The sequence below is a fragment of the Pleurodeles waltl genome, chromosome 11, assembly GCF_031143425.1.
Source record: "Pleurodeles waltl isolate 20211129_DDA chromosome 11, aPleWal1.hap1.20221129, whole genome shotgun sequence".
Taxonomy (NCBI): domain Eukaryota; kingdom Metazoa; phylum Chordata; class Amphibia; order Caudata; family Salamandridae; genus Pleurodeles; species Pleurodeles waltl.
Window position 1 is genome coordinate 388,577,080 of NC_090450.1, and position 26,586 is coordinate 388,603,665.

The 26,586-nt window shown below is 44.9% G+C and overlaps 1 protein-coding gene across 7 annotated transcripts in view; it reads left to right on the plus strand.

The window, feature by feature from the left end:
* Positions 1-26,586, plus strand: part of ARHGEF4 (Rho guanine nucleotide exchange factor 4) — a 1,288,638-nt gene that overhangs the window by 578,550 nt on the left and 683,502 nt on the right. The gene's annotated exons all lie outside the window — the stretch shown is intronic.

Below are 26,586 nucleotides of genomic sequence, written 5' to 3' on the forward strand. Positions count from 1 at the left end.
TGACATGGAAGACAGAGATCTCTATAATCTGATAAAAAATGGAAATCTAAAAGCTGAAACACATTTTAGTCAACCCCTGGCTTCCAATGTGAACATGGTTGTATTTGTGGTGTTTTACAGTGTCATTCAAGTCAACCACGCTCAGCAGATTATGTTTGACTATCTTTAAAACATTGTACAATGGACACTATACAGATACATGAGTTCTGAAGCAGGCATAAATTTGCAAATAAATACTTTTTAGATTTTTTCCCAAGCAATGGGCTACCCACGGAAATGGGCGTAGAAAGACCACAATCGCTAATCTGTAACACAGATCCACATTACAAGGGTGGAACACAGTGGGTGGGAGTGGTTCTGGATAATGACATGGTTACAGTGTTTGACAGTTCAGCAGCATTCCCAGAGCATAGCATTTCTACAAAACATGTATTCAGGTATCTAAAGAAAGCGGCTGTTAGGGTCGAGTACAACAAGATGTGGGTGCAGGATACTCCAGCCTTCACATGTGGGGAGCACCGTATATATTTTATTAGTAAAATGTCTGAGGGTATGACGTTTAGAAATTTTCTAAATTTGTATTCAAACAATTTAGTAAACAATGATAGTATTGTTGTGAAATATGTAAAAGAAAGCGCTAGGGTTACATTGCGCACTTTTCAAACAGAATACGCTATTTGTCAAAAGTGTAAGACCTTGTAATGCATATGTATGTGTAACATTAAATGTCTACAATAAAAGAATATAAGCTCAATACCGGACTATACATTTTTATTCAACCATCATGACATACATTAAAAAAATAAATGCTAAAATATGACATAAGAGTGAAGAAAAGGTTAAAAAGTGTTTATTACACATAATTTGAGTACAATCAATAAGTATCCAAACATACTAAGAAAAATAAATGCTGAAAGTAAAGCATTCAACATATTAACGTTTGTAAAACTATACACACAGACACTGTAAAACAAAATACACATGATCACAAGTATCACACATTTAACCACGATTTCTTTTTTGACAACGACCTTTTAGCCGCAGAAGTCAGGTGTTCAGTGTTCCATGAGGGGGATAGTTGGGGGGTAGACCAGTGTTTCAAAGCAGATACTGATGGTGTACTTGGAGGGCTGTAAGTAGGATCTTTCAAACTTTCAAACAGCCCCGGTGTTCGGTATTACCAACAAGCGTAGAAGGAACGTTGAGTTCAACGGCCTGTAGAAACTGGACCCATCCTCTAAGCACTTTCTGGCAAGATAGGGTTTTGGGGTGTGTGAAACCTCTTACAAGGTCATAAATATGAGACCCCGCAATTGGTTGCCCATTGTATAGGAATTCACCCTGTTCCTTCCAAGAGGTTAGATCTTTAGAAGCAGCCATAGTACTTCGTAACATTTGCGTTGCACCTCTGTACCTCTGACTTACATTTTTTAAAACTTCTTCAACAAAGACGTCTGAGGACGGAGGTGTTGGGGCCGACGGCTGTTGGGGCTGTTGATCCTGAAGCGCTGCAGGAGCTGGGGGTGGCGGTTCAGAGTCTTGGGAATATAGATTAAAGGTTTTTTCAGAATTCCATTGCTTATAGGTCTGTAAAAAGTTTTGAAGAGCACTGGAGTAAAGATCGGCTTTGTCGTAAGTTCTTAAATCAGTCCTGTTTAAAATGTTTTTAATTTTGGCATCTAGGTGTGGTGTTTTATTTTTTCATATATCCCAAGCGTCGCTCCAGTTGTTGACGCAGCACCAGGTACATCTTTTGGGCATAATCCATCAGTTCCCGGTTAGGAGGTTTGTAATTAAAGGTAGCGCTATGCCTAGGAGCACTCTTATAAAGCCGCCCAACTGTTTTACAAGTTTCTTCCTAGAAATGAGGGATGTCCTTTTATTACTAAGCTTTTTGATAAGGGCACGCCTCTTCTTCAGCAAGCGGAACTGACTCTCGGATATAGGGACGTTGCCTTTTAGGGTTTTTAGGGCTATTTCTGAAAGGGCTGACACTAAATCGTCTGAAGCCGAGCAAAGGATGGCTTTTCTTTGTTGGGAGCTAGCTGTGACCAGCAATTTTAGCAGTGCCAAATTACGGTGTACATGTGCAGACATGGTAATACCTTATATTACAAGGTTTAGAAAGTAAATGTTACAAAAGTCTTTTTAGCAAGTCTTTTTATACACCCTGGGTTTGGTTTTATGGGTGTACGCTACAGGGTGATCTGGGGGGAAAATATCAGCAAGTAGTCTGTAGTCAGTCAGTCAGTCAAAGATCTTTATTCGGCAATTGCCATAAAAATACAAACAAAATCGCATATCTTAAAAACAGGGCTACAGGATGAGAAATAATTCTAAAACACAACTCAAATACCATAACATAAATAAATTACCTAAACAGCCCAAATTCATCTAATCCAAATTCCCCTTTCACAAACAGGAGAGAGATATACTAAGTATGATTTTGATGCCACTTAGAGATGTACAAATTTACAATAATTCTTATCAAAACGTTTGCTGATATCATAATACAGTAAAATGTAATACCAAAATTTTTTAATAACCTAAAAATATAATAATAATCCTCACTCCATATAAAATCACAAAAACTGTCATAAACAACATATAACATTTTAAAAGAAATATGGGAGATAACTTAAATAATTTACAAAATGTTAATACTGATAGCAATAGAGGATCTAATAAAATTGAATACATGATAAACAATTTGAATTTCTGGCAATTTCTGAAAATATATCAGAGCTTCCTTATAGTGGATGGGTCTTAATCTACGTAAAATAGGTAAAATAAAAAAAATTCTAGGGGTAACATAAAGAGAACAGAAAAGAAAAAAATGAAAAGTACTCTGCTTTGATCTAGCATCACAAAGGCAAGGTGGTAGATCTTTTTGCTGAATACACTGATTAGGATAGGCCACCTTAAAATGAATCAAATTCAATCTAAATAAAGTTAAAAGAGAATATATTTTTGGACATCAGAACCAAGTCAAATAGGGTTCCATGTATAAGGCCGTAACAATCTGAGTATAGGAATCAAAAGATTTCAGTTTCAGAGAACTATAAAGTCTTAGATCTGAAATATGCTCAGAGTGACGTAATTTCAGCAGGGACCTTGCATTTGTGGTTAGCGATTGTGGTTCTTCAAACATATAACTAAGCCCCAGCTTTTCAAAGGATGTTCGCAAATATGAAAGTCAGGGAATCCTATTTGAATTGGCCAACTGTAAACATTCAGTAATACAATCCTCCACAAGACTTGCCGCTGGATTCATCCAACATCTATTCCACAGCAAGAAAGGGGCAATATAGACTGTGTCCTCTAAAAAGGATTGGCCCACCTCCTCGTGGCTAATGATGTTTGCTATACACTTGGGTACCATCAATAACCTACGCATACATTTATTTTCAACACATTTTAGAGTGGGTACTTTGATGTAGCCCAGACACCTGCCCCATATAGAGCTGCTGAAACACACTTGGTGTTATAGAGCGTTATAATCTGAGAAGAAGGTCTATGGCCCAGTTTACGAGTAAAGAGGGAAATCGCTTCGATGTTCCTTGCCATTTGCTGGGTCTTAAAATTAAGGTGAGTATTCCATAACATGGAAGAACTCACATGCATACCTAAATAACAAAAATTCTTCACCTTATTAATAATATTGCCCCCCATAGTAAATTGTTTAGACTTAGTATTTCGAGGGACACATGTCATAACAAATGTCTTAGAATAGTTAACTTTCAAATCAAGGTCCAGCATAAAATTTTAAAAAAGGCCTAACAGGCCTTGTAAACCATTTGCAGTGCGAGCAATTAGTACTGCATCGTCTGCATATAATAAAACTGGAATCAATCTCTGGCCCATCTTTGGTACATCCTTCCCATATTTTATCAAAAAATCGTAAAGACCATTTATATATATCAAAAAAAGAAAAGGGGCTAAAATACATCCCTGTCTTACTCCCCTAGTTGAGGAAATGGGGGAGGTTCTCTGACCAGATGGGCCAAACTGAACTGACACCTTTAAATCCGTGTGTAGGCGCTTTATGAGCTCCAGTAGGGTCGCATCACACCCCAGGGGTCCCATAATTTGCCATAACTTCTTCCCTATTTACCAAATCAAAAGCGCTAGTTAAATCAATAAATGCCGTATGAATGGACTCATTTTTGGCAGTTACGTATTTAATAAGAATAAGGTGCAAGTTTAATACTTGCTCAACTGTGCCTAAACCAGGTCTAAAACCAAATTGAATTGGAGATAAAATCTGTGCCTCTGTCACCCAATCCTCCAGGCGAGATAAAATCACACTGCCCAGAATCTTGGCCGTAGAATCAATACGAGATATTGGTCTATACCAGGAAGGATCTTGTCTATTGCCCTTTTTGAATATAGGAATAATAATAGCCAATTTCCATGAGGAGGGTATATTACTTTTAACAACGCTTCTCAGCACATTTGTGACAAGGGGCCCCCAAAGATCAGGCATCGATTTAAAGATATCAACAGGAACCCCATCAGGGCCAGGAGCCTTCCCCTGCCTTGATCGATTAATGGCTCCAAGGACCTCATGAAGATCAAATGAAATATCTAGGGCATTTGTATTAGAGTCTATCATAATCTGATTAGTAATATTGTCCTCCTTAATCAAAATATCATTATCATCATTATCTGAGTGAAATACTTTCCTAAAATGATTCATCCATACATCCTTTGCAATAAGACAATCATCAGCCTTGATGTTACTATCAGAGAAATATGAGTGATTTACCACCTTCCGAAATTTTGAAGTGTCTTTCATTCAGGGGCAGCCTATAGCTCTTCTCATGCATTAGTCCTTATTTCTAATTTCCTTTTTTCCAAAGTGGCCTTATACTCGGCCCTAGTTAATTTAATTAAATAACGAGAAGGAGGAACTATTTTAAGGACCTCTTTTAATTTTTTATGGGCAGTTGAACACGCAGAGTCAAACCATCTGTCGGCGGCCGAACCCATGGGAGGCCTATCCGCCACCAAAGCATGCAAGATAACATTACTTAAAAGTTCAAATTCTTGGACTATATGATCAGGGTCTAGCTGCTGTGACAGACAAATATTAATAGAATCTAACCTAGATCTTATAATTTCCTGATTAAATGTCGTTGGATTTATTTTTTCCCATTTCAGACGTAGGCCAAAGTTTGTATGGAAAGTGGTATTTCTTCTCGATCCCTTATCCTTAAAGGCCTGATTAATATTTAAGTCCAGTTTAATACATAAGGGATTGTGGTCACTAGCACAGTGAGGAATAATCTTAAAATCGCATATTAAATGATAATCTGGGGAACCAATAAGAATAAAATCAATAATACTCCCCTTCGAATTCCCTGTAAAAGTAGGGATATTTAAGGTATCTAATGCCGTTTTCTCCATTACATGAATCAGGTCAAACTTACAGAGCAAGACATTCAAAACTTCCCCTTCAATTGAATTAATAAAATGGGTTAGCGACTCTCTGCCCTCAGTTGGAGTGGCACACAGTTCTGAGGGTTCCTGACAGCATAGGGGAGTATTAAAATCACCAACCCATAAGACAACTAAATCTTCATCCTGCAGTACCGTAGATGAATCAATAAAATCTACTACGTCCTCTAGGTTTCCCTTAAGGAGACCACGCGGAACGTTGTTATAAATTTTTTAAATCAAAATACCTTTACATCCCCTAATAGATAATAAAACAATCATGAAATAAGGTGAGGACCAGATTAAAGACACATTCAATAGTGGAAGTTGTAAAGATACAAGAACTAAAAGACCTCCTTGTGCCCTTCCCTTTGAAGAAGTTAATGCCGGTTGATAAAAAGATGTGTACTCTTCCAAGAGAAATTTATCTTTTGACCAAGTCTCCTGTAAACAAATTATGTCAAAAGATTATATAAAACTCGTCCAATCCAAGTTATTTATTTTAGACCGAAGCCCTGCAATGTTCCAACTGATCAGAGTTATGGGTTTGGATCCTAGACATAATGCCGATTTGTCCATTTTTTTAAAGGGGGAAGTATCAAATAAGATCTCTCTTTCTTCCTGTTTAAAATTATCATGGTCATCATCAGCTGTTAATCTCGCCATATTTTTGGAACCCGGGCTTACGGTAACCGTGAGTCAATCATTCTCGTCAAGAGAATTAAGAGCCAGGAAGCGATTACTAGTAGGAACATTTACCTGAAAATGTGACCTAACTGAGACCAGACTGTAATTACTAGGGTCAACAGTAGAATGTTGTGGTAAAAGAGAATGATCATAAAAATGGCACAGTGAATGTATTTGAATCCCATTTTCTGGCCTATTACAATGATCAGAGTTAGCCAGTAAATAGTCAACTGAACAGGGATTAGCAAAATTAATTACGACAGTCTCCATCATCCGCTTTTCTTAGGTAACCAACCCATTTTACTCTACGCGCCATAAGGATCTTGTTGTCTGTAGTCTGTAGTCTTCCAGAGTCTTGGGTTTTAAGTCTACCAACAGGTACCCGTGAGGTTTAGCGGTTGCATCGTTGAAGGCTTCTAAGAAAAACTGCACGTTTCCTAGGTACATCTGCTTAGCGATGATTGATATTTGTTGTTTGTCCCTAAGGTTTTTAAATAAAATAAGGTGTGAGGCATTCAGGGTTATAGAACAACTGCTCTTACCCTTGTAAAACAAGTTCTGCACAGTGTAACATATGCTTAGGTTATGATGGTGTGAATATTGGGTGAAAGTCTTTTCTATCTCTGGATGATCCCCACCCCCACGCATGAGATTGTCTACAATCACCATGTTTACGAGGTGTGTAGGTAACAGTGCATCATCGTTGAGATTACCAGGTATGCCTTCTATAAATTTGATGTGAGGGAACCTTAGGGATAGTTCTGTAAAAAGATCTTGCCAGCATAAATAAAGCCATACAATATTGTTTGGGTTTTGGGATAGAACATGGGGGGCATTTTCTAGCAACGTCTTTATAAAATAACTTTTACCGCAATTTGAAGGGCCTGCTAGAACGCAGGAGAATGGATGTTACAAACAGGTGTCCATAGTTGTGGGATTCTATAGTCTAATGTCTTTTTAATAATCATACGGTAGTGTTTTGTCAGGACCCTTTTTATCAAACACTACACGTAAGGTTTTATGTAAAGATTGGGTTGTGATTTCCCACCCTTTTTTGGACTGCACTATACTCTGCTTATGTACAACAATTGTTTTATTATTTTTACAGGTGTCCGAAATAGCATATTTGTTCACCTGGTCCTTAAGACTGTCAACATTGATTTTAACATTGTTATTAACATTTAAGGTGATACCTTTTACTTTCATACACACTTGGTTGTTTGCAGTTTTGCAGGAATAGGGCTTGGGGACCAATGAAGTGTATTCTACTATGTAGTTGTCCTTATCTAATTTGTTGGTCAAATCTACTGGATAGTCGCCTAGAGGTGGGTCCTCGTCACCATCCTTACTCACAAAAATAACAGAGTCTGTATCATGATACGGACACCTGTCCTGCAGTTTATCTAACACTGTAAAGCTCTAAACGGGCATGAGCGGTTGTAAAACCTGCTATGAAGATATTTATATTGTTACACGTTGTGGGGTACTCTTCAGTATACTTCCAACACAGAGCGGCTGTCTCATTATCGATAAACTCACAACTGGACACCTCACAACTGGGGGCAAAAAGGGGCTTAAACAACTCATCAGGATCTGTTATTATGTTTGTGTTTGACAAGTTTGTACGCTGTGCGAATTTCCTCCATAATGAGTTTAGGCATAGTTTGGCTAACTGGCAGCGGGCAGGGTTAACCTCGATCAATTTGGGTCTCAAGCGTATACCTTCGTGAGTGTAGTTGTCATCTATGTACTTTTGTTGAGAGGCCTCATCAACACACCACTCTAGAAACCCTGAAGCCTCCTGTTTGTCTCTTAGAAACAGGTTGATAGAGTTAGAAAAGAGCCTTGTGGTTGTTCTTTCAAAGTGCCATATTTCCACTATTTTACCAAGCCTATATCCTTTCTCTAGAGCCTTGTGCACCTCAACCCTACATCACGTCCCGGTGAGCATCCTTTGTTCTTCACTGTGACTACACACGCTAGTCTCTTTACTTTCAGCTCATGTACGGCATAGTGGAAACATCAGCTTACTGTCGACTATGTATGGTAGTACAGGGAAGTAAAGATGGCGGGTGGGTAGATTTGGCATTTAGGCCCTCATTATGACCCTGGCAGTGAGTGATAAAGTGGCAGTAATACTGCCAACAGTCTGGTGGTAATTACAATCAAATTATGACTATGGCGGAGAAAACTCCCATATACAGCCAATGTACGACACCAACAGCGAGGGCGTTAACACCACTGACCACGGTGGTAGCCAACAACAGCCAAGCGGGAGACAAAGTACCACCCACCATATTTTGACCCTGCAATCCAACAGTATTTCCAGTGTGTTACCAACACCATCAAAAGCCTAGCGGAAACAAATCACAGAAGAGCAAAGACTCACCTTCGGAGACACAGGGAAGAACAACGCCGCCATGGAACTGGAACTGCAACTCTTCCCGATGCTCATCTACGTCATGCTCCACCTGGAACACCAACATCGACGAAGACGACGACGGTGAGTACAGCCTTCTAGCACACAAGGGAGGGAGGGAGGAAAATGAGAGTGACACACACATGCACGACACACACCAGACACACACACACACCATACATACAACCGGCTGCAGATGAAAAACAATGGCACATGATACATGGCAGAATACTGCAAGGACAACAAAATTTTATTGATATAAACAGCTACCAAATGAACCAATTATATGAAAAACAGATATGTACCAATGTACACAAAGGGCCAATGCCCAGTCCAAAGTACTAAGCGCCCACAAACGGCAACAGGGCACAGTCCAAGGACCAACTCAAATCCTGAGTTCATCTGGATAGAACTCTGCAGGGGCATCAGTTTGCAAGTGTGCAGGTACCTCAGGGGGATGAGGGGTGGGGGGCACCTCAGCCAAAGTCGGGAACAAGCCCACTGGTTCTGGATGGGGCTCCATGCCCATTTCCCATTGCTGGGGAGTGCCAGGCCACAGTCTCTGGAGTGGGTGACTGTCCCACTGGTTCTGGAGGGGGCTCCATGCTCATTTCTCTTTGCTGGGGAGTGCAAGGCCACAGTCTCTGGAGTGGGTGACTTTCCCACTGGTTCTGGAGTAGGCTCTGTGCCCATTTCTCTTTGCTGGGGAGTGCAAGGCCACAGTCTCTGGAGTGGGTGACTTTCCCACTGGTTCTGGAGGGGTCCCCATGCCCATTTCTCTGTGCTGGGGAGTGCAAGGCCACACTCTCTGGAGTGGATGACCTTCCCACTGGTTCTGGAGGGGGCTACATGCCCATTTCTCTTTGCTGGGGAGTGCAAGGCCACAGTCTCTGGAGTGGGTGACTTTCCCACTGGTTCTGGAGGGGGCTCCATGCCCATTTCTCTGTGCTGGGGATTGCAAGGTCACAGTCTCTCAGGTGGGGAACATGCCCACTGCTTCTGGAGGGGGCCCCTTGTACAGCAGTCCCTGGAGGTTGGCCTACCTGGCTTCCGCCGGTGGTGATGGCTGCACTGTGTCATCTGGAGGTGAGGGCTGCACAGTGTCAGCACGTGAAGGTGCCTCCTGGGCAGCCTCTGCTGGAGGTGAGGGCTGCACCGTTTTGGTAGGTGGAAGTTCCTCCTGGGCAGCCTCTGCTGGAGGTGAGGGCTGCACTTCTTCAGCTGGCAGTAAGGGCCCATGACCACTGCCTGAATTGATCTCTGTTGGGCCGCCAGTCCACAGTGGATGCCCTCCAGGAATGTACTGCATTGCCGCATCTGGGATGCCAGCCCCTGGATGGCATTCACAATGGTTGACTGCCCTACAGATTTGGATCTCAGGAGGTCAATAGCCTCCTTATTCAGGGAAGAATGGCTCACTGGGGCAGGGCCTGAGGTGCCTGGGGCGAAGGAGATGCCCACCCTCCTGGGTGAGCGGGCATGGGCAACTCGCTGAGGGGCTACTGAGAGGGCGGTGCTGGTACAGGGGTGGCGGCTGTACCTGCAGCTGGGGTGGTCACAGAGTTGTCTGCCACCACCAGGGAGCTTCCATCGGAGGAGTCCGTGTTGTCACTTCCTGTCTCCCCCGTGGTGCTCCCCTCACCCTCTGTCCAACTGGTTCCCTCGGCGTCGGTGGACTCTGCCTCCAGGGTCCTGTGAAATGCAGATCCCTCTGTCACCGGTGCCCCTTCTCCTCCACCAGATGATGCTAATGCACACATGGACAGGATGACAGAAGAAAAAAGGGGGAGGAGAGAGAAAGAAAACAATGGGTCAATTACTGCACCAACACAACAGTTGGCATACGCAGCACCGTCACACACAAGGATCACGATTAAGCACTATCCATTGCACTGCCAGTGATTTGCCTAGATGCCACAGCAAGATGAGGGCCTCACACCGCCAGCTGCACCCCTTCTGGGACCCACAAAGCCCTGACTGATGTGGAATGCTAACAAGCTAGGGTAACTGCATTTGTCATACACCCATTACCCTTGAGCTGGATCACGCTGCAGTGTCTGGCCTGGCGTTAGGGGCAGACATCTGGTATTACTCCTGTGTTCATTGATGCGTGTCTTGACTGGTCGTGTGGACATACCGATATAGCGTAATTCACAAGGACAACCCTCGTCTAAATAGATTGTCCTAGTTCATCTTTTAGTTTTAGCCCTTCACCTGGACTACTTTTACATTTTGCGTATATGAGACTTCTCCTTTGTTAAACTTTGCTCTTTGACACACTGGTTGTTAATAAGCTCTGAATTTCAGCTCTTTCCAAACCAAGTTAAAAAAATTGGTTGCATAACGAAACACGTGCTGATTTGGGACGACATTGAAGAAGAATGATGCAATGAATACAAGGAAATTGTGCTACTCATGAAAACTTTGGATTTGAACTTTACTTTGTATGTGAGTGCCTTGGACATTCTATTTAAGTTTGTTCCTTTGGGAATCTTGGGGAAGTGGGGTGGTTTTCTTCCCTTCCAGGAGCACCATTGAATATTGGGTTGTCATTAGATAATTCGGTGTGATATTTGTGAGCGCCATTCCTTATCTCAAAACACCTATTCTACTTGTTTACAAAGGCTTTGGGTAATTTACTTAATTTCATGGGTAGAAAATTGAAGCCTTATTTGAGAAGGCACCGCCTATAACAGCATCAATTTGGAGCCCTGGGTTATGAGTTCTAGAGCCATCTTTTAAAAAATCATGGTCTGTAGCATAAAGAAGGAGTCGTATGCTTTAGAGTTATGAACCAGCACAAAATACCCTTTGAATTGAGGCTGCATGAAAGTGGTGAGGAAGTCACTCAGGCATGTGCGCCCTTCAAAATCCCAGTTTTCGTCAGTAGTTAGATGATGAGCGTAAATATAATTAGGCTGGCGTACACCTGTCTCTCGTGTACACTCTATATCAAACACAATGTAATCTTCAGTTCTGGTCTGAGGGAGCCCTTTAACCATGTAACACTTGTGCGCTGTCCCCACCTGAAAATACACCTTACAGAGGGTACATTTAATTTATGCCCAGAGGTATTGTAACGTCCGCAAACCCTACAGTCTGTTTTAGGTACGCAACGTGCAAGTCTGGTGTGTATGCTCAAGCAGTTTTGCAAGCGACAAAACAGATTACACGTGCGACACTGGGCCTTCTGTTCAATGACATCAGTACAACCATCCCGCTCACACATTTTACAGTGCATTTCACAGTGATGAGTTCTTTGGGTGTTGTAGATATGGTCACAGTGGGGGCATGTATACTTGGCTCCTAGAAAACCCCTCAGGTTCAAAATAACATAAAAGCGTTTGTCATGATGGAGAGCATAAACTGTCTTGTTTTTCGCACCCCCCCCAGGAACTGTTGTGGTAAAGAACTTTTACTGTGACTGCAAAAATGTTCTCAATAAGCCCTAGGTCCCCGAAATGGACCATTCTGTTGTGAGGTATTTCAAGAGCCCTGTGGGCTTCAACAGCTCTTGACATAATATGAGCATTGGCCGTAATTCCGTCCAACAGTAACCCCACTATGCTGGCTGCCAGACACGTGTTGGTTGCCCATGTGTTTATATTGAGCAACCATCGTTGTTTCTTACCAATGATTTGGCTATACAAGTTACTCTTTAAAAGTCTGGAAACACCATCCTCACGGTACAGTATGCTACTATTTCTGCCTTTCTCTGCAGCAGTTTACTGAGATTCTCCAGAAATTCCACAGCGTCAAACACATCCCTGGGAGTTCTACGTGTGAACAAAGGACTGTCAATACCCTGCCCCTGGAAACGGAGTTAGAAGTAATCATTAGGGCCCACATCGTGTAACAATCTTTCTATTAGTGTTTGTACAGTTTGGTGGATGCCTAAAACACCATGCTCAGAGGAATTTATACAGTCTAGGTTAACAAACCGGAACTCCTCATAGTGTTCTGTAGAGCTAAACTGTTCTATAGTATGACTGTACCTTCTAACACTTTCTAAAAACATCGGTTCTGAATCCTCAGCTTGAGGATCACTACTACCAGGTATGACATCTTGAGTGTCATTCTGGGGTAGCAGACTAGGACTCTGTGCAAGAGTGTTTTTAAGGATCCTTGTAACACATAGTTTGGCTTTCTTTAATTTCCTTACTAGATACCTTTGCCGTCTAGCGCTACCAGCCCACTTCTGCTTATTACAAGACCACTTGTTTATAGGTGAGCGCCCATATCCTATTTGAACAGCAGTTTGTGTATTTACGGGTTGTGACCTAATGGGTCATTGCTAAGGACCTATCAAGGTGCTGGGGTACTACCTGGCTCTGAACAACAGCCCTTGAGGTCCTAAAACAGCCGATGTTTGGGCTGTTCTCTACAGTCTTTATGTCTTGAGACCAACTAGGGATCATTTTATATATCAAGGGATTGGATTTTGAGGCTTTTAAGGATTTGGTGGAGGGTTCCACTACCTTTTTACTTTTGAGTGTGCATAAGACCAGTAGAGCTTTAGTGAGTATGTTGAGGGTTTTGTTTTTATATTTAGACCTATGGTCACCCTTTTTACAAAAAGCAGATAGTGCACTCCTTAGGGGTACACGGTTGCCTAGTCACGCCAATATGTTGTCTGTCTGCTGCGGCTGATTCACAAGCTATGACCACCTCCCTTTTACACCTTGCTAACCGCAGGACTAACGCTCTCTGGGATGGTCTGGAGGACCCAGTATCGACCTGACTTCCCCAGTTTTGACGTCTTGAGGTTTAGGCGTGATCTTAGTTTCCTAACAGCCTGTTGTATTTCTTTCAGGTATGTTTCCAAAACCCTGTTGGGGGTCAGGGTGCCACATTTTGTTCCTCTACATGTTTCATTAGCTATGTGCTGTATATTAGCCACCCCGGGGGTCTGATCACTGTTAACCGCAATATGCCCTTTTTGAACATGTGGGTCGGGACGGGTCAAAAGAACAGGGCCACAATGTGAACACCCCGGTGCTTGGGAGGCCTGATCATCGCTAGATGGCATCCAAAAACTCAGATTTTGTGAACGGCTACATCCTGTACTGCTATCAGGATATATTGAGGAGGATGGTGAAGACCATTGTGCGCAGGCACTTGGTGACGGGCTGGTGGGGTTGTAAGCTCCAGGGGTGTAATTGGTGACATCAGACATGGGGAAGTTAAATGTTGGTCATAATAACTCAAGGCCTCTGATGCACATGAAGCGCTGTGGCTGGGTGTGGGTGATTGAGATCCTGGTGATTGCAATCCGTTGGGGTGCATTAAAAGGGTCACAGGGCATTGCTGCGGCTTCAGAACTCTCTACCAGACCACCTAGTGCCTTTAGAAGTCCTATATACCCAGAATATAGATCCTCTATGGGGCTATCTGTTTCCAGGCGTGTGTCATGTAAACTGGGAGGACTAGTTATACTAGGGCTTTGACAGACCCAACTATATTAGACTCCTCAAGCGATGAACATTTAGAACGCTGGGCTGGGTGGAACAGTGTGAGCCTTAACAAGATTTTTAAAAGACAGGTCTGAAGGCAAGGCTTGTAGCTCAGGGGTCTGCAGCTTCTTCTTGCAGTTCTTTAAGGGCAACTGATTTATTTTAGGATTGTCACACTGAGTAGGGTCCCAACCATAGGTTCTGCAAGGTACAGGATGGAGTCTGTCTGAGGCTGTAAGCACTACACTGTCAGATTGTCCAAACCCTTCTACATAGGTAGTTACTGAGGAAGTGTTTGCGGTACTGGGCATAGCCTTTATCACTGTTGATGTGGTGTAGTTAAGGACTGTACCTGGGCCATGGCATCTGTCTGTAGAGCCGATGCACGGTTTGTCCTGGTGTCCTGCGTTGTTCACGCATGCTGCTGGTGCCATGGGATTTTGAAGGGTCACGTTGCTGTCCTTTAAAGAGGATACCATCCACTTAGCCTGATGGCCAATTCCTCCAGACCTCTTTTATGATGACTCTAGGGGGTAAAGATAACAAAATACATATTAGGTGATGCTATAGCTGCTATATCCTAGAGGTGAAAGAGGTATGAGACACACTAAGGATTACATTCATCTGGCTCTACAGTTTCTAAAACTCATCTGAGGTGTTCCAATGTGAGCGGCCTTTCTTTATAGGTGGATGTTCCTTAGAGGCTGGGGACTTCCTTTTGCAGATCAACTTTTTAATGCCTCCTATCACTTTCTGGACCATTACAAAGGGAGTCGCTTGTACCGCAGAAGAGACAAAGAGGACTTTTAGCCCCTAATGCTTTTTTATGCTACATTCATAATTGCAACGTAGCCACGCAAATAAATATTAGTTGAAGCGTTACCAATCCTCACGACTGCAAGCCTTATTAATTATCTGGGTATACAATCACTTTTAGAGGTATACACTAATACATATGTCACATTCAAGATTTTTTACATATTCATTTAAAAATAAAATTCCTTTTAAGCATTCTCGCTCATGATGCTATCTTTTAAGTATCCTCGCGATCCATACAGAAGTCCTCAAAGTACAATACAGAAAAAGGCCTATTGTTCATATCTCTCAAACACCCTAGCTGTTTATCCCCCCCCAAAAACAATGTTTTTAAAAATACAGCTAATTTGCATACATACGTGTGTGTGTGTGTGTGTGTGTATATAAATATATATATATATATATATATATATATATATATATACACACATACATATATACACACTGGATTGGCTACTAGATCCAGGAATCCATTCCAGGTTTTTACCCTCACTCTTCAAGCTCTCAACCGTGTGCATGGGGTGGGGCTACCTTGCTAGGAAGAAGGGTGGAGCCAACTGAGACACAGCCATTCTTCCTCCCGAGCACATGGAGTTCCTGATGGCTTCCCCCAGCCTCTTGGAGAATGCTAGGGTCCCCACATCTGCCAGACCCCTTTTGCCCCTCAAAAAGGTATGAAAAGGGGCCCCTTTCAGAGGTTCCCAATGTTGTACTGTATTTTAGTCCCTCACTCCTGGGCTAATTTTTCTTTTTTTTTAAACAATGCGACCGAAGCTATGCCCGTCGCCATATCAATATATTGGCTTCCCCACACGGTTAATGTGGGGGGGCTCAGGGTTCATTGAGAGGCCTGTGGTGCTGGGGCCCTGTCTGCTATCGGTCCTGGCATTAACAAAACTTTTGTAACAGTGGACGCGGTCCCCGGGGGCTTGCGAGTTGCCCTCGGGGATCGCGTCCTCTATTTCATATGTTCTGTTAAGGCCGGGGCCAAGACCGCGCACTTAACAAAAGTTTTGCAATATTGGCCGCGGTCCCCAGGGGCACCTCACGGCCCCCAGGGACTGCGTCCGCAATTACAGAGGTTCTGGTAAGGCCGCTGCCGACCGTGACCTTAACAAACTTTTTGTAATAAAGGATGTGGTCCCCAGGTGCAGCTCACGGCCTCCGGGGACCGCACCCGCCATTACAGAGGTTCTGTTAAGGCCATGGCCTCAGCTGTAGTCTTAACCAAAGTTTTGTAATAACTGACACGGGTCCCGGGGGCCGTGAGCTGCCCCCGGGGCCCATGGCCATTATTACAAAACTTTTGTTAAGACTGCGGGCGGCTATAGCCTTAACAAAAGTTTTGTAATAACGGACGCAGTTCCTAGGGGCAACTCCTGGCCCCTGGGGACCGCAGCTGCCATTGCAGAGGTTCTGTTAAGGCCACCGCCGAGACCGTGGCATTAACAAAAGTTTTGTAATAACAGGCGCAGGTCCTGGGGCAACTTCTGGCCTCCGGGGACCGCTTCTGCCATTACAGAGGTAGTGTTAAGGCTGGGGCCAAGACCGCGGCCTTAACAAAACGTTTGTAATAATGGACGCTGTCCAAAGGGCCCAGGAGTTTCCCCCAGACCAGCGTCCATTACATAGGTTCTGTTAAGGCCGTGGACTCAGACCCGACCTTAACAAAACCTTTTGTAATGGTGGCTGGGGCCAGGGGCAGCACATGGGCCTGGTCCCTGGCTGCTATTACATACATAATGTTAGGGTCGGGTCCGAAACATGGACCCGGCACCAACAAGAAGTGTTTAATAACTGTCTTGGGACCTGGCCCACTAGCTGCCAGGGTCCCAGCCCCAGCCCTAGCACCACCTCTGTAATGGCAGCCTGGAACCAGGGCCGCACATGGTCCGGGTCCCCGGTCACCATTAGAATGTAATGGTATGTTCAGGCGGGTCACTGTCCAATCCCAACAATAAATATGCACCGCCCTAACAACCAGGGCATACTTTACTACCAGGGACACCCAGGGCGCCATTTGTTTTTTTATGTACCCTCCACGACCCCATGCACACATACATTTTGTCTGTTTTAAGGAACTTGTAAAGGTTGACTTTAGTAATCCACACATCTGTCCACATAAAAAAATATAGTTCTGTCCTTTGCAACAGGTTTATTAAACTCTGCACAACTTTATGGGAAGTCAAAGCATACTCTAGACAGAACACCCTTCTTTCTCTCTCCCTCTCTCTATAGCATAAACATTAATTACAATCACAACATTATAAATGTATCCTAAAGAAACTTTTCAGTATGTGTTTTTAAATTGCTAATTTCATAAATTATGGCAAAACATAGCTCCCCCTGAGGCATATGTCATCCCGTTCCACATCAACATCGACATCAACCCTAAAGCAGACACTGCTAATAACCTTTTAAAACATACAGGGTCTGATAACCTATTTTATAAAACAGCAGAGTAATGAAATTGTGTGAGCCAAAACTATATAGCCTGGGATTACAATATTGAAAAAAAACATTTAAATATCAGGTATACTGTACTATAAGTTTAGGCCTTCTATTTATACCATCCTCTCGTTTTTTTTTAACTTTTAAAATACTGTACACCTCTACAAAATAAACAGTGGTTTCAACACATTATAAATGTATATCTCTGATAACTGTGCCAAACATAGGCATTACTCTCTAATGGAACATAGTTGGAAAGGCGGTGGGGGTAAAGTCTAGGTCAGTGGTTCCCAACCTGTGGTCCGGGGACCACTGGGGGTCCGTGAAGCCTCTTCAGGGGGTTCGCGACAGCTTAGAAAAATGAATAATATTAACAGATTAGGTCCCTAGCTTTCAGTAATGACTCAGTGGGGGGTCCCCGGATTCCAATAAAGATTCAGTGGGGGTCCCCGGGCTCCAGTAATGATAAAGTGGGGGTCCACAGTTAGTCAAAAGGTTGGGAACCACTGATCTAGGTTAAACTACAATAGAACATATATAGGCATAACATAGTTACAGACCTTAAGCAGAAGAGGATAAGCATTGCCAGGCTGTGCTCTGCCCTTCATGTTTTCAGCCTTGAGGTCCTGATGGTACCTTATCCCCGCTAACTTCAAATATTTAGTTCAGAAAAAAAAGGGGTCTGTGAATGTGGGGGCTTTTATACCAGCCTCCTTGTGCTAATTACGCCTAGGCTTAATGGGGGGTTGGACTTAGAAATAGACACCTGTTTTAGGAAGGCATTGCCCATCCAGTGTTTGTTTCAAACTTTTAATCGCATGGTCAATTTATAATTTAACCTCTACTGAGACCCCTTCGATGGCTGTCCTAGAAAGTCCTGGGACATACATCTGTTTTAAAGTTGCAATGCCTGTCAGCCTTTGGGGCCTGTCCTGTGAACTCCTTGGGGGGGCTTACATCTGTTTTAGATTTGCAATTTCTGTCATCCTTTGAGTCCAGTCCTGGGAAGTACTGGGGGCATACATCTGTTTTAGATTTGCAATGCCTGTCATCCTTTGAGTCCAGTCCTTGGAAGTCCTGGAGGCATACATCTGTTTTAGGTTTGCATTACTGGTCCATTGTTTTGTTTCAAACTTTTAATTACAAGGTCAGTTTATAATTTAACCTCTACTGAGACCCCTTTGATGGCTGTCCTGGAAAGTCCTGGGGTGTACATCTGTTTTAGATTTGTATTACTAGTCCATTGTTTTGTTTCAAACTTTTAATTGCATGGTCAGTTTATAATTTAACCTCTACTGAGCCCCCTTTAATGGTTGTCGTGGAAGGTCCTGGGGCATGCATCTGTTTTATATTTCCAATGCCTGTAAACCTTTGAGGCCTGTCCTGTGGAAGCATTCATCTGTTTTTGGTTTACATTTCTCCTCTCTTTTTGGATTAGCCAGCAGTGTGGAGGTTTGGCCTTACATTCCCAATGCTCCGTCCTGTGAGGAGGCCCCCAAGCAGCCACTTGATCTTGAATGTCTGACATGTCCAGACTTGTACTTTTAAGCTCTGAAACAGGTTGCACACCACCAGAGCCCTCATTTTACATAGCCCATAGACCTAGACACAGGGGCTAGGTCCCTGGCACATGACTAACACGTGACCCCATGATGTCACAACCCATGTAACCCCCCCCTTACACCTATGACAGTTCAATGGTGGGCTCTCAAGGGCACTGGAAGTCCCGGTAATGGATGTGACGTCATTTCCGTGGGGGCGGGACACCTGTCACTTTCTAGTTGATGAGGAAAGGCATCCCTTCTTACTACTTGCATATCCATTTCCCATTGACACAAAATCCAGTGATTTCAGATGTGAACTGCATTTCACCACGGCAATCTTTTCAGGCATTTGGATGGCATTAATTAATTAATTAATTAATGGTTCTTTAATTCTCTCACCACTTCTCACTGGGAAACCAGAAGAGGTCATGAAATCTCTATGTGACCACAATTGGCCAAAATCATTGACTATTCCTAATATGTATTGATTATCCATATAGATGGTAACTTTTAGCTGAGCAGAACCATGGCAAGCTCTAGTAAGGGCTACCAGTTCTGCTACTTGGGCAGAATATACTCCTCGAAACCAGGACGCTTCTAGTATACCAGTAATTGTGCACACAGCATATCCTGCTTTCAGTACTCCTATATTGTCTCTAAGACAGGAACCATCAATAAAAATAATTTGGTCATTTTCCTCCAATCGGGTATTTCTAATATCAGGTCTTGGTTTTGTGCACAAATCAGTTAATTCAAGACAATCATGCTCAATGTCTTCCAACTTTTCAATTTCAACATTTTCATTTGAAAACAAGGTTGACGGGTGTAAAGAAATGGCTCCCTGTTGCAGTTACCCCCCACTTTTTGCCTGATACTGATGCTGACTTGACTGAGAAGTGTGCTGGGACCCTGCTAACCAGGCCCCAACACCAGTGTTCTTTCACCTAAAATGTACCATTGTTTCCACAATTGGCACAACCCTGGCACCTAGGTAAGTCCCTTGTAACTGGTACCCCTGGTACCAAGGGCCCTGATGCCAGGGAAGGTCTCTAAGGGCTGCAGCATGTCTTATGCCACCCTAGGGACCCCTCACTCAGCACAGACACACTGCTTGCCAGCTTGTGTGTGCTGATGGGGAGAAAATGACTAAGTCGACATGGCACTCCCCTCAGGGTGCCATGCCAACCTCCCACTGCCTGTGGCATAGGTAAGTCACCCCTCTAGTAGGCCTTACAGCCCTAAGGCAGGGTGCACTATACCACAGGTGAGGGCATATGTGCATGAGCACTATGCCCCTACAGTGCCTAAGCAAAACCTTAGACATTGTAAGTGCAGGGTAGCCATAAGAGTATATGGGCTGGGAGTCTGTCAAAAACGAACTCCACAGCTCCATAATGGCTACACTGAATACTGGGAAGTTTAGTATCAAACTTCTCAGAATAATAAACCCACACTGATGCCAGTGTTGGATTTATTAAAAAATGCACACAGAGGGCATCTTAGAGATACCCCCTGTATTTTACCCAATTGTTCAGTGCAGGACTGACTGGTCTGTGCCAGCCTGCTGCTGAGAGACGAGTGTCTGACCTCATGCGGTGAGAGCCTTTGTGCTCTCTGAGGACAGAAACAAAGCCTGCTCTGGGTGGAGGTGCTTCACACCTCCCCCCTGCAGGAACTGTAACACCTAGCAGTGAGCTTCAAAGGCTCAAGCTTCGTGTTACAATGCCCCAGGGCACTCCAGCTAGTGGAGATGCCCGCCTCCTGGACCCAGCCCCCACTTTTGGCGGCAAGTCCAGGAGAGATCATGAGAAAAACAAGGAGGAGTCACTGGCCAGTCAGGACAGCCCCTAAGGTGTCCTGAGCTGAGGTGACTCTGACTTTTAGAAATCCTCCATCTTGTAGAAGGAGGATTCCCCCAATAGGGATAGGAATGTGACCCCCTCCCCTTGGGAGGAGGCACAAAGAGGGTGTACCCACCCTCAGGGCTAGTAGCCATTGGCTACTAAACCCCCAGACCTAAACACGCCCTTAAATTTAGTATTTAAGGGCTTCCCTGAACCTAAAGATTTAGATTCCTGCAACTACAAGAAGAAGGACTGCCTAGCTGAAAACCCCTGCAGAGGAAGACCAGAAGACAACAACTGCCTTGGCTCCAGAAACTCACCGGCCTGTCTCCTGCCTTCCAAAGAACTCTGCTCCAGCGACGCCTTCCAAAGGGACCAGCGACCTCTGAATCCTCTGAGGACTGCCCTGCTTCGAAAAAGACAAGAAACTCCCGAGGACAGCGGACCTGCTCCAAAAAGACTGCAACTTTGTCTCAAGAAGCAGCTTTAAAGAACCCTGCAACTCCCCGCAAGAAGCGTGAGACTTGCAACACTGCACCCGGCGACCCCGACTCGGCTGGTGGAGAACCAACACCTCAGGGAGGACCCCCGGACTACTCTACGACTGTGAGTACCAAAACCTGTCCCCCCTGAGCCCCCACAGCGCCGCCTGCAGAGGGAATCCCGAGGCTTCCCCTGACCGCGACTCTCTGAAACCTAAGTCCCGACGCCTGGAAAAGACCCTGCACCCGCAGCCCCCAGGACCTGAAGGACCGGACTTTCACTGCAGAAGTGACCCCCAGGAGTCCCTCTCCCTTGCCCAAGTGGAGGTTTCCCCGAGGAAGCCCCCCCTTGCCTGCCTGCAGCGCTGAAGAGATCCCTTGATCTCTCATAGACTAACATTGAAAACCCGACGCTTGTTTCTACACTGCACCCGGCCGCCCCCGCGCTGCTGAGGGTGAAATTTCTGTGTGGGCTTGTGTCCCCCCCGGTGCCCTACAAACAAAACCCCCCTGGTCTGCCCTCCGAAGACGCGGGTACTTACCTGCAAGCAGACCGGAACCGGGGCACCTCCTTCTCTCCATTCTAGCCTATGCGTTTTGGGCACCACTTTGAACTCTGCACCTGACCGGCCCTGAGCTGCTGGTGTGGTGACTTTGGGGTTGCTCTGAACCCCCAACGGTGGGCTACCTTGGACCAAGAACTGAACCCTGTAAGTGTCTTACTTACCTGGTAAAACTAACAAAAACTTACCTCCCCCAGGAACTGTGAAAATTGCACTGTGTCCACTTTTAAAGTAGCTATTTGTGAATAACTTGAAAAGTATACATGCAATTGAAATGATTCAAAGTTCCTAATGTACTTACCTGCAATACCTTTCAAACAAGATATTACATGTTAAATTTGAACCTGTGGTTCTTAAAATAAACTAAGAAAAGATATTTTTCTATAACAAAACCTATTGGCTGGATTTGTCTCTGAGTGTGTGTACCTCATTTATTGTCTATGTGTATGTACAACAAATGCTTAACACTACTCCTTGGATAAGCCTACTGCTCGACCACACTACCACAAAATAGAGCATTAGTATTATCTCTTTTTGCCACTATTTTACCTCTAAGGGGAACCCTTGGACTCTGTGCATTCTATTCCTTACTTTGAAATAGCACATACAGAGCCAACTTCCTACATTGGTGGATCAGCGGTGGGGTACAAGACTTTGCATTTGCTGGACTACTCAGCCAATACCTGATCACACGACAAATTCCAAAATTGTCATTAGAAATTGATTTTTGCAATTTGAAAAGTTTTCTAAATTCTTAAAAGACCTGCTAGGGCCTTGTGTTAGATCCTGTTTAGCATTTCTTTTAGAGTTTAAAAGTTTGTAAAAGTTTGAATTAGATTCTAGAACCAGTTTTAGATTCTTAAAAAGTATTCCAACTTTTAGAAGCAAAATGTCTAGCACAGATGTGACTGTGGTGGAACTCGACACCACACCTTACCTCCATCTACAGATGAGAGATCTAAGGTCACTCTGTAAACTAAAGAAAATAGCAATGGGCCCCAGACCTTCCAAACTACAGCTCCAGGAGCTGTTGGCAGAGTTTGAAAAGGCCAACCCCTCTGAGGATGGCAACACAGAGGATGAGGATAGTGAATTGGAGGATGATTCCCCCCTACCAGTCCTATCTAGGGAGGACAGGGCCTCTCAAGCCCTGACTCCAAGCATAATAGTCAGAGATGCTGGCTCCCTCACAGGAGGGACCAACCTCTCTGAAATCACTGAAGATAACTCCAGTGAAGAGGACATCCAGTTAGCCAGGATGGCCAAAAGATTGGCTTTGGAAAGACAGATCCTAGCCATAGAAAGGGAAAGACAAGAGATGGGCCTAGGACCCATCAATGGTGGCAGCAACATAAATAGGGTCAGAGATTCTCCTGACATGTTGAAAATCCCTAAAGGGATTGTAACTAAATATGAAGGTGGTGATGACATCACCAAATGGTTCACAGCTTTTGAGAGGGCTTGTGTAACCAGAAAAGTAAGCAAATCTCACTGGGGTGCTCTCCTTTGGGAAATGTTCACTGGAAAGTGTAGGGATAGACTCCTCACACTCTCTGGAAAAGATGCAGAATCTTATGACCTCATGAAGGGTACCCTGATTGAGGGCTTTGGATTCTCCACTGAGGAGTATAGAATTAGATTCAGGGGGGCTCAAAAATCCTCGAGCCAGACCTGGGTTGATTATGTTGACTACTCAGTGAAAACACTGGATGGTTGGGTAACTGGAAATGAAGTGTATGACTATGTTGGGCTTTATAATTTGTTTATGAAAGAACACATTTTAAGTAACTGCTTCAATGAAAAGTTGCATCAGTATCTGGTAGACCTAGGTCCAATTTCTCCCCAAGAATTGGGAAAGAAGGCAGACCACTGGGTCAAGACTAGGGTAACCAAAACTTCCACTGGGCGTGACCAAAAGAAAGGGGTTACAAAGCCTCCCCAGGAGAAAGTGGGTGGCACTAGAAACAAAGAAAAAGAGTCCCCTGTAGGCCCCCAAAAACCAGACCAGGTGGGTGGGCCCAGAGACACAACCCAAAACAAAGGTGGGTACCAGGGTAAGAGCTGGGATGCCACTAAGGCATGGTGCCATAACTGTAAACAGACAGGGCACCACACCAAGGACACTTCTTGTCCCAAAAACAAACCCCCTAGCAAAATCCCAGGGGTGACCAGTGTAGCCATTGGGGACGACTCCTCAGATGAGGAGGTCTTCATAGCCTTCCACTGGAAAAAGGGCCCAACAGGTGAGTTGGAGATTCCAGAGGGAAGTAGACACTTCCACCACCTACTGGTGAATGGAATCCCAGCCACTGCCCTGAGAGACACTTGTGCCAGTCACACTATTGTGCATGACAGGCTGGTGTTCTCAAACCAGTACATCCCAGGTGAGATGGCCAGAGTAAGAGTTAGCCCAGACAGGGTCACTGATAGGCCTGTGGCTTTTGTGCCCATAGAAGTGGGTGGGACTTTTAGCTGGAGAAGGGTGGTAGTCAGTACAGACCTCCCCCTTGATTGTCTCCTTGGAAATGACTACCCAGAGGTTAGTCAGAGCCCAAGAGAGGAACTGGTCCAGTGCCAGTCCTCTCCCAAGGATTCTGGAGTGCCTGCCTCTGCAGTAAATGCAAGTAGGCCCCAGAAGAAAAAGAAAAGGAAACAGAGTAGGAAAGGTGGACAACCTTTAGCCAAGGTTCCAGCAAGCCAAGGAGATTCTGCTCCAGTAGGGGAGAACTCCAAAAGTGGCTCTGATAAAGTCCAACCTGACCCACAAGAAGTCCTGGCTAGTCAGGCAACTGTTAAGCCTGAGTGGGTGGCTCCTCAGCTAACAGAAGAAAGAGTGGAAGAAGGGTGTTTACTACAAGATGTGGTAACCCCCCACTCTAATACAGCAGACAGGCACCCTGAACCCAAAGAAGCCTGTAACTTAGCCCCTTCCCTTGTAGGTGAAGAGCTAAAGGTGTGGTTCTGGGCACTGATAGCTGTCAGTGGCCTCTGCTGGGTGTTAGCCTTTATGGCTGCACTATCCTTGGCATGGTGGTCTGACCCCATGCCAAATAGCAAGTTAGGCCCCCTGACCCTGTTGGTCATGGTGGGGTTACTCCAGCTCTGGGTAACCTCTTTGGGTAAGCTAGGGGTGACCCTGGCTAAGATAAGATTAGCAGAGGTGGATACCTCTAACCCCAAAATAGAGAGAATGGGTGAAGACATAAAAAGCACAGACAAGAGGCAGTTCAGACTAGGTCCTATCACTGTGGAAGTGGGTCAGTTCCCCAGAGGGAATGACCTGAACAGGAGGATGTAAGGCAGAGTAGGCCCTGCAACAAACCAGCCTATTTCCTCTACTCTTCCTCGCCTGACAGACTAGGAAGACTCTCCCAGCTTTGGCTGAGTCTCCTGGCCTGTGGGCTGGGGGGGGCTTGTGTAAAGAAATGGCTCCCTGTTGCAGTTACCCCCCACTTTTTGCCTGATACTGATGCTGACTTGACTGAGAAGTGTGCTGGGACCCTGCTAACCAGGCCCCAACACCAGTGTTCTTTCACCTAAAATGTACCATTGTTTCCACAATTGGCACAACCCTGGCACCTAGGTAAGTCCCTTGTAACTGGTACCCCTGGTACCAAGGGCCCTGATGCCAGGGAAGGTCTCTAAGGGCTGCAGCATGTCTTATGCCACCCTAGGGACCCCTCACTCAGCACAGACACACTGCTTGCCAGCTTGTGTGTGCTGATGGGGAGAAAATGACTAAGTCGACATGGCACTCCCCTCAGGGTGCCATGCCAACCTCCCACTGCCTGTGGCATAGGTAAGTCACCCCTCTAGTAGGCCTTACAGCCCTAAGGCAGGGTGCACTATACCACAGGTGAGGGCATATGTGCATGAGCACTATGCCCCTACAGTGTCTAAGCAAAACCTTAGACATTGTAAGTGCAGGGTAGCCATAAGAGTATATGGGCTGGGAGTCTGTCAAAAACGAACTCCACAGCTCCATAATGGCTACACTGAATACTGGGAAGTTTAGTATCAAACTTCTCAGAATAATAAACCCACACTGATGCCAGTGTTGGATTTATTAAAAAATGCACACAGAGGGCATCTTAGAGATACCCCCTGTATTTTACCCAATTGTTCAGTGCAGGACTGACTGGTCTGTGCCAGCCTGCTGCTGAGAGACGAGTGTCTGACCTCATGCGGTGAGAGCCTTTGTGCTCTCTGAGGACAGAAACAAAGCCTGCTCTGGGTGGAGGTGCTTCACACCTCCCCCCTGCAGGAACTGTAACACCTAGCAGTGAGCTTCAAAGGCTCAAGCTTCGTGTTACAATGCCCCAGGGCACTCCAGCTAGTGGAGATGCCCGCCTCCTGGACCCAGCCCCCACTTTTGGCGGCAAGTCCAGGAGAGATAATGAGAAAAACAAGGAGGAGTCACTGGCCAGTCAGGACAGCCCCTAAGGTGTCCTGAGCTGAGGTGACTCTGACTTTTAGAAATCCTCCATCTTGTAGAAGGAGGATTCCCCCAATAGGGATAGGAATGTGACCCCCTCCCCTTGGGAGGAGGCACAAAGAGGGTGTACCCACCCTCAGGGCTAGTAGCCATTGGCTACTAAACCCCCAGACCTAAACACGCCCTTAAATTTAGTATTTAAGGGCTTCCCTGAACCTAAAGATTTAGATTCCTGCAACTACAAGAAGAAGGACTGCCTAGCTGAAAACCCCTGCAGAGGAAGACCAGAAGACAACAACTGCCTTGGCTCCAGAAACTCACCGGCCTGTCTCCTGCCTTCCAAAGAACTCTGCTCCAGCGACGCCTTCCAAAGGGACCAGCGACCTCTGAATCCTCTGAGGACTGCCCTGCTTCGAAAAAGACAAGAAACTCCCGAGGACAGCGGACCTGCTC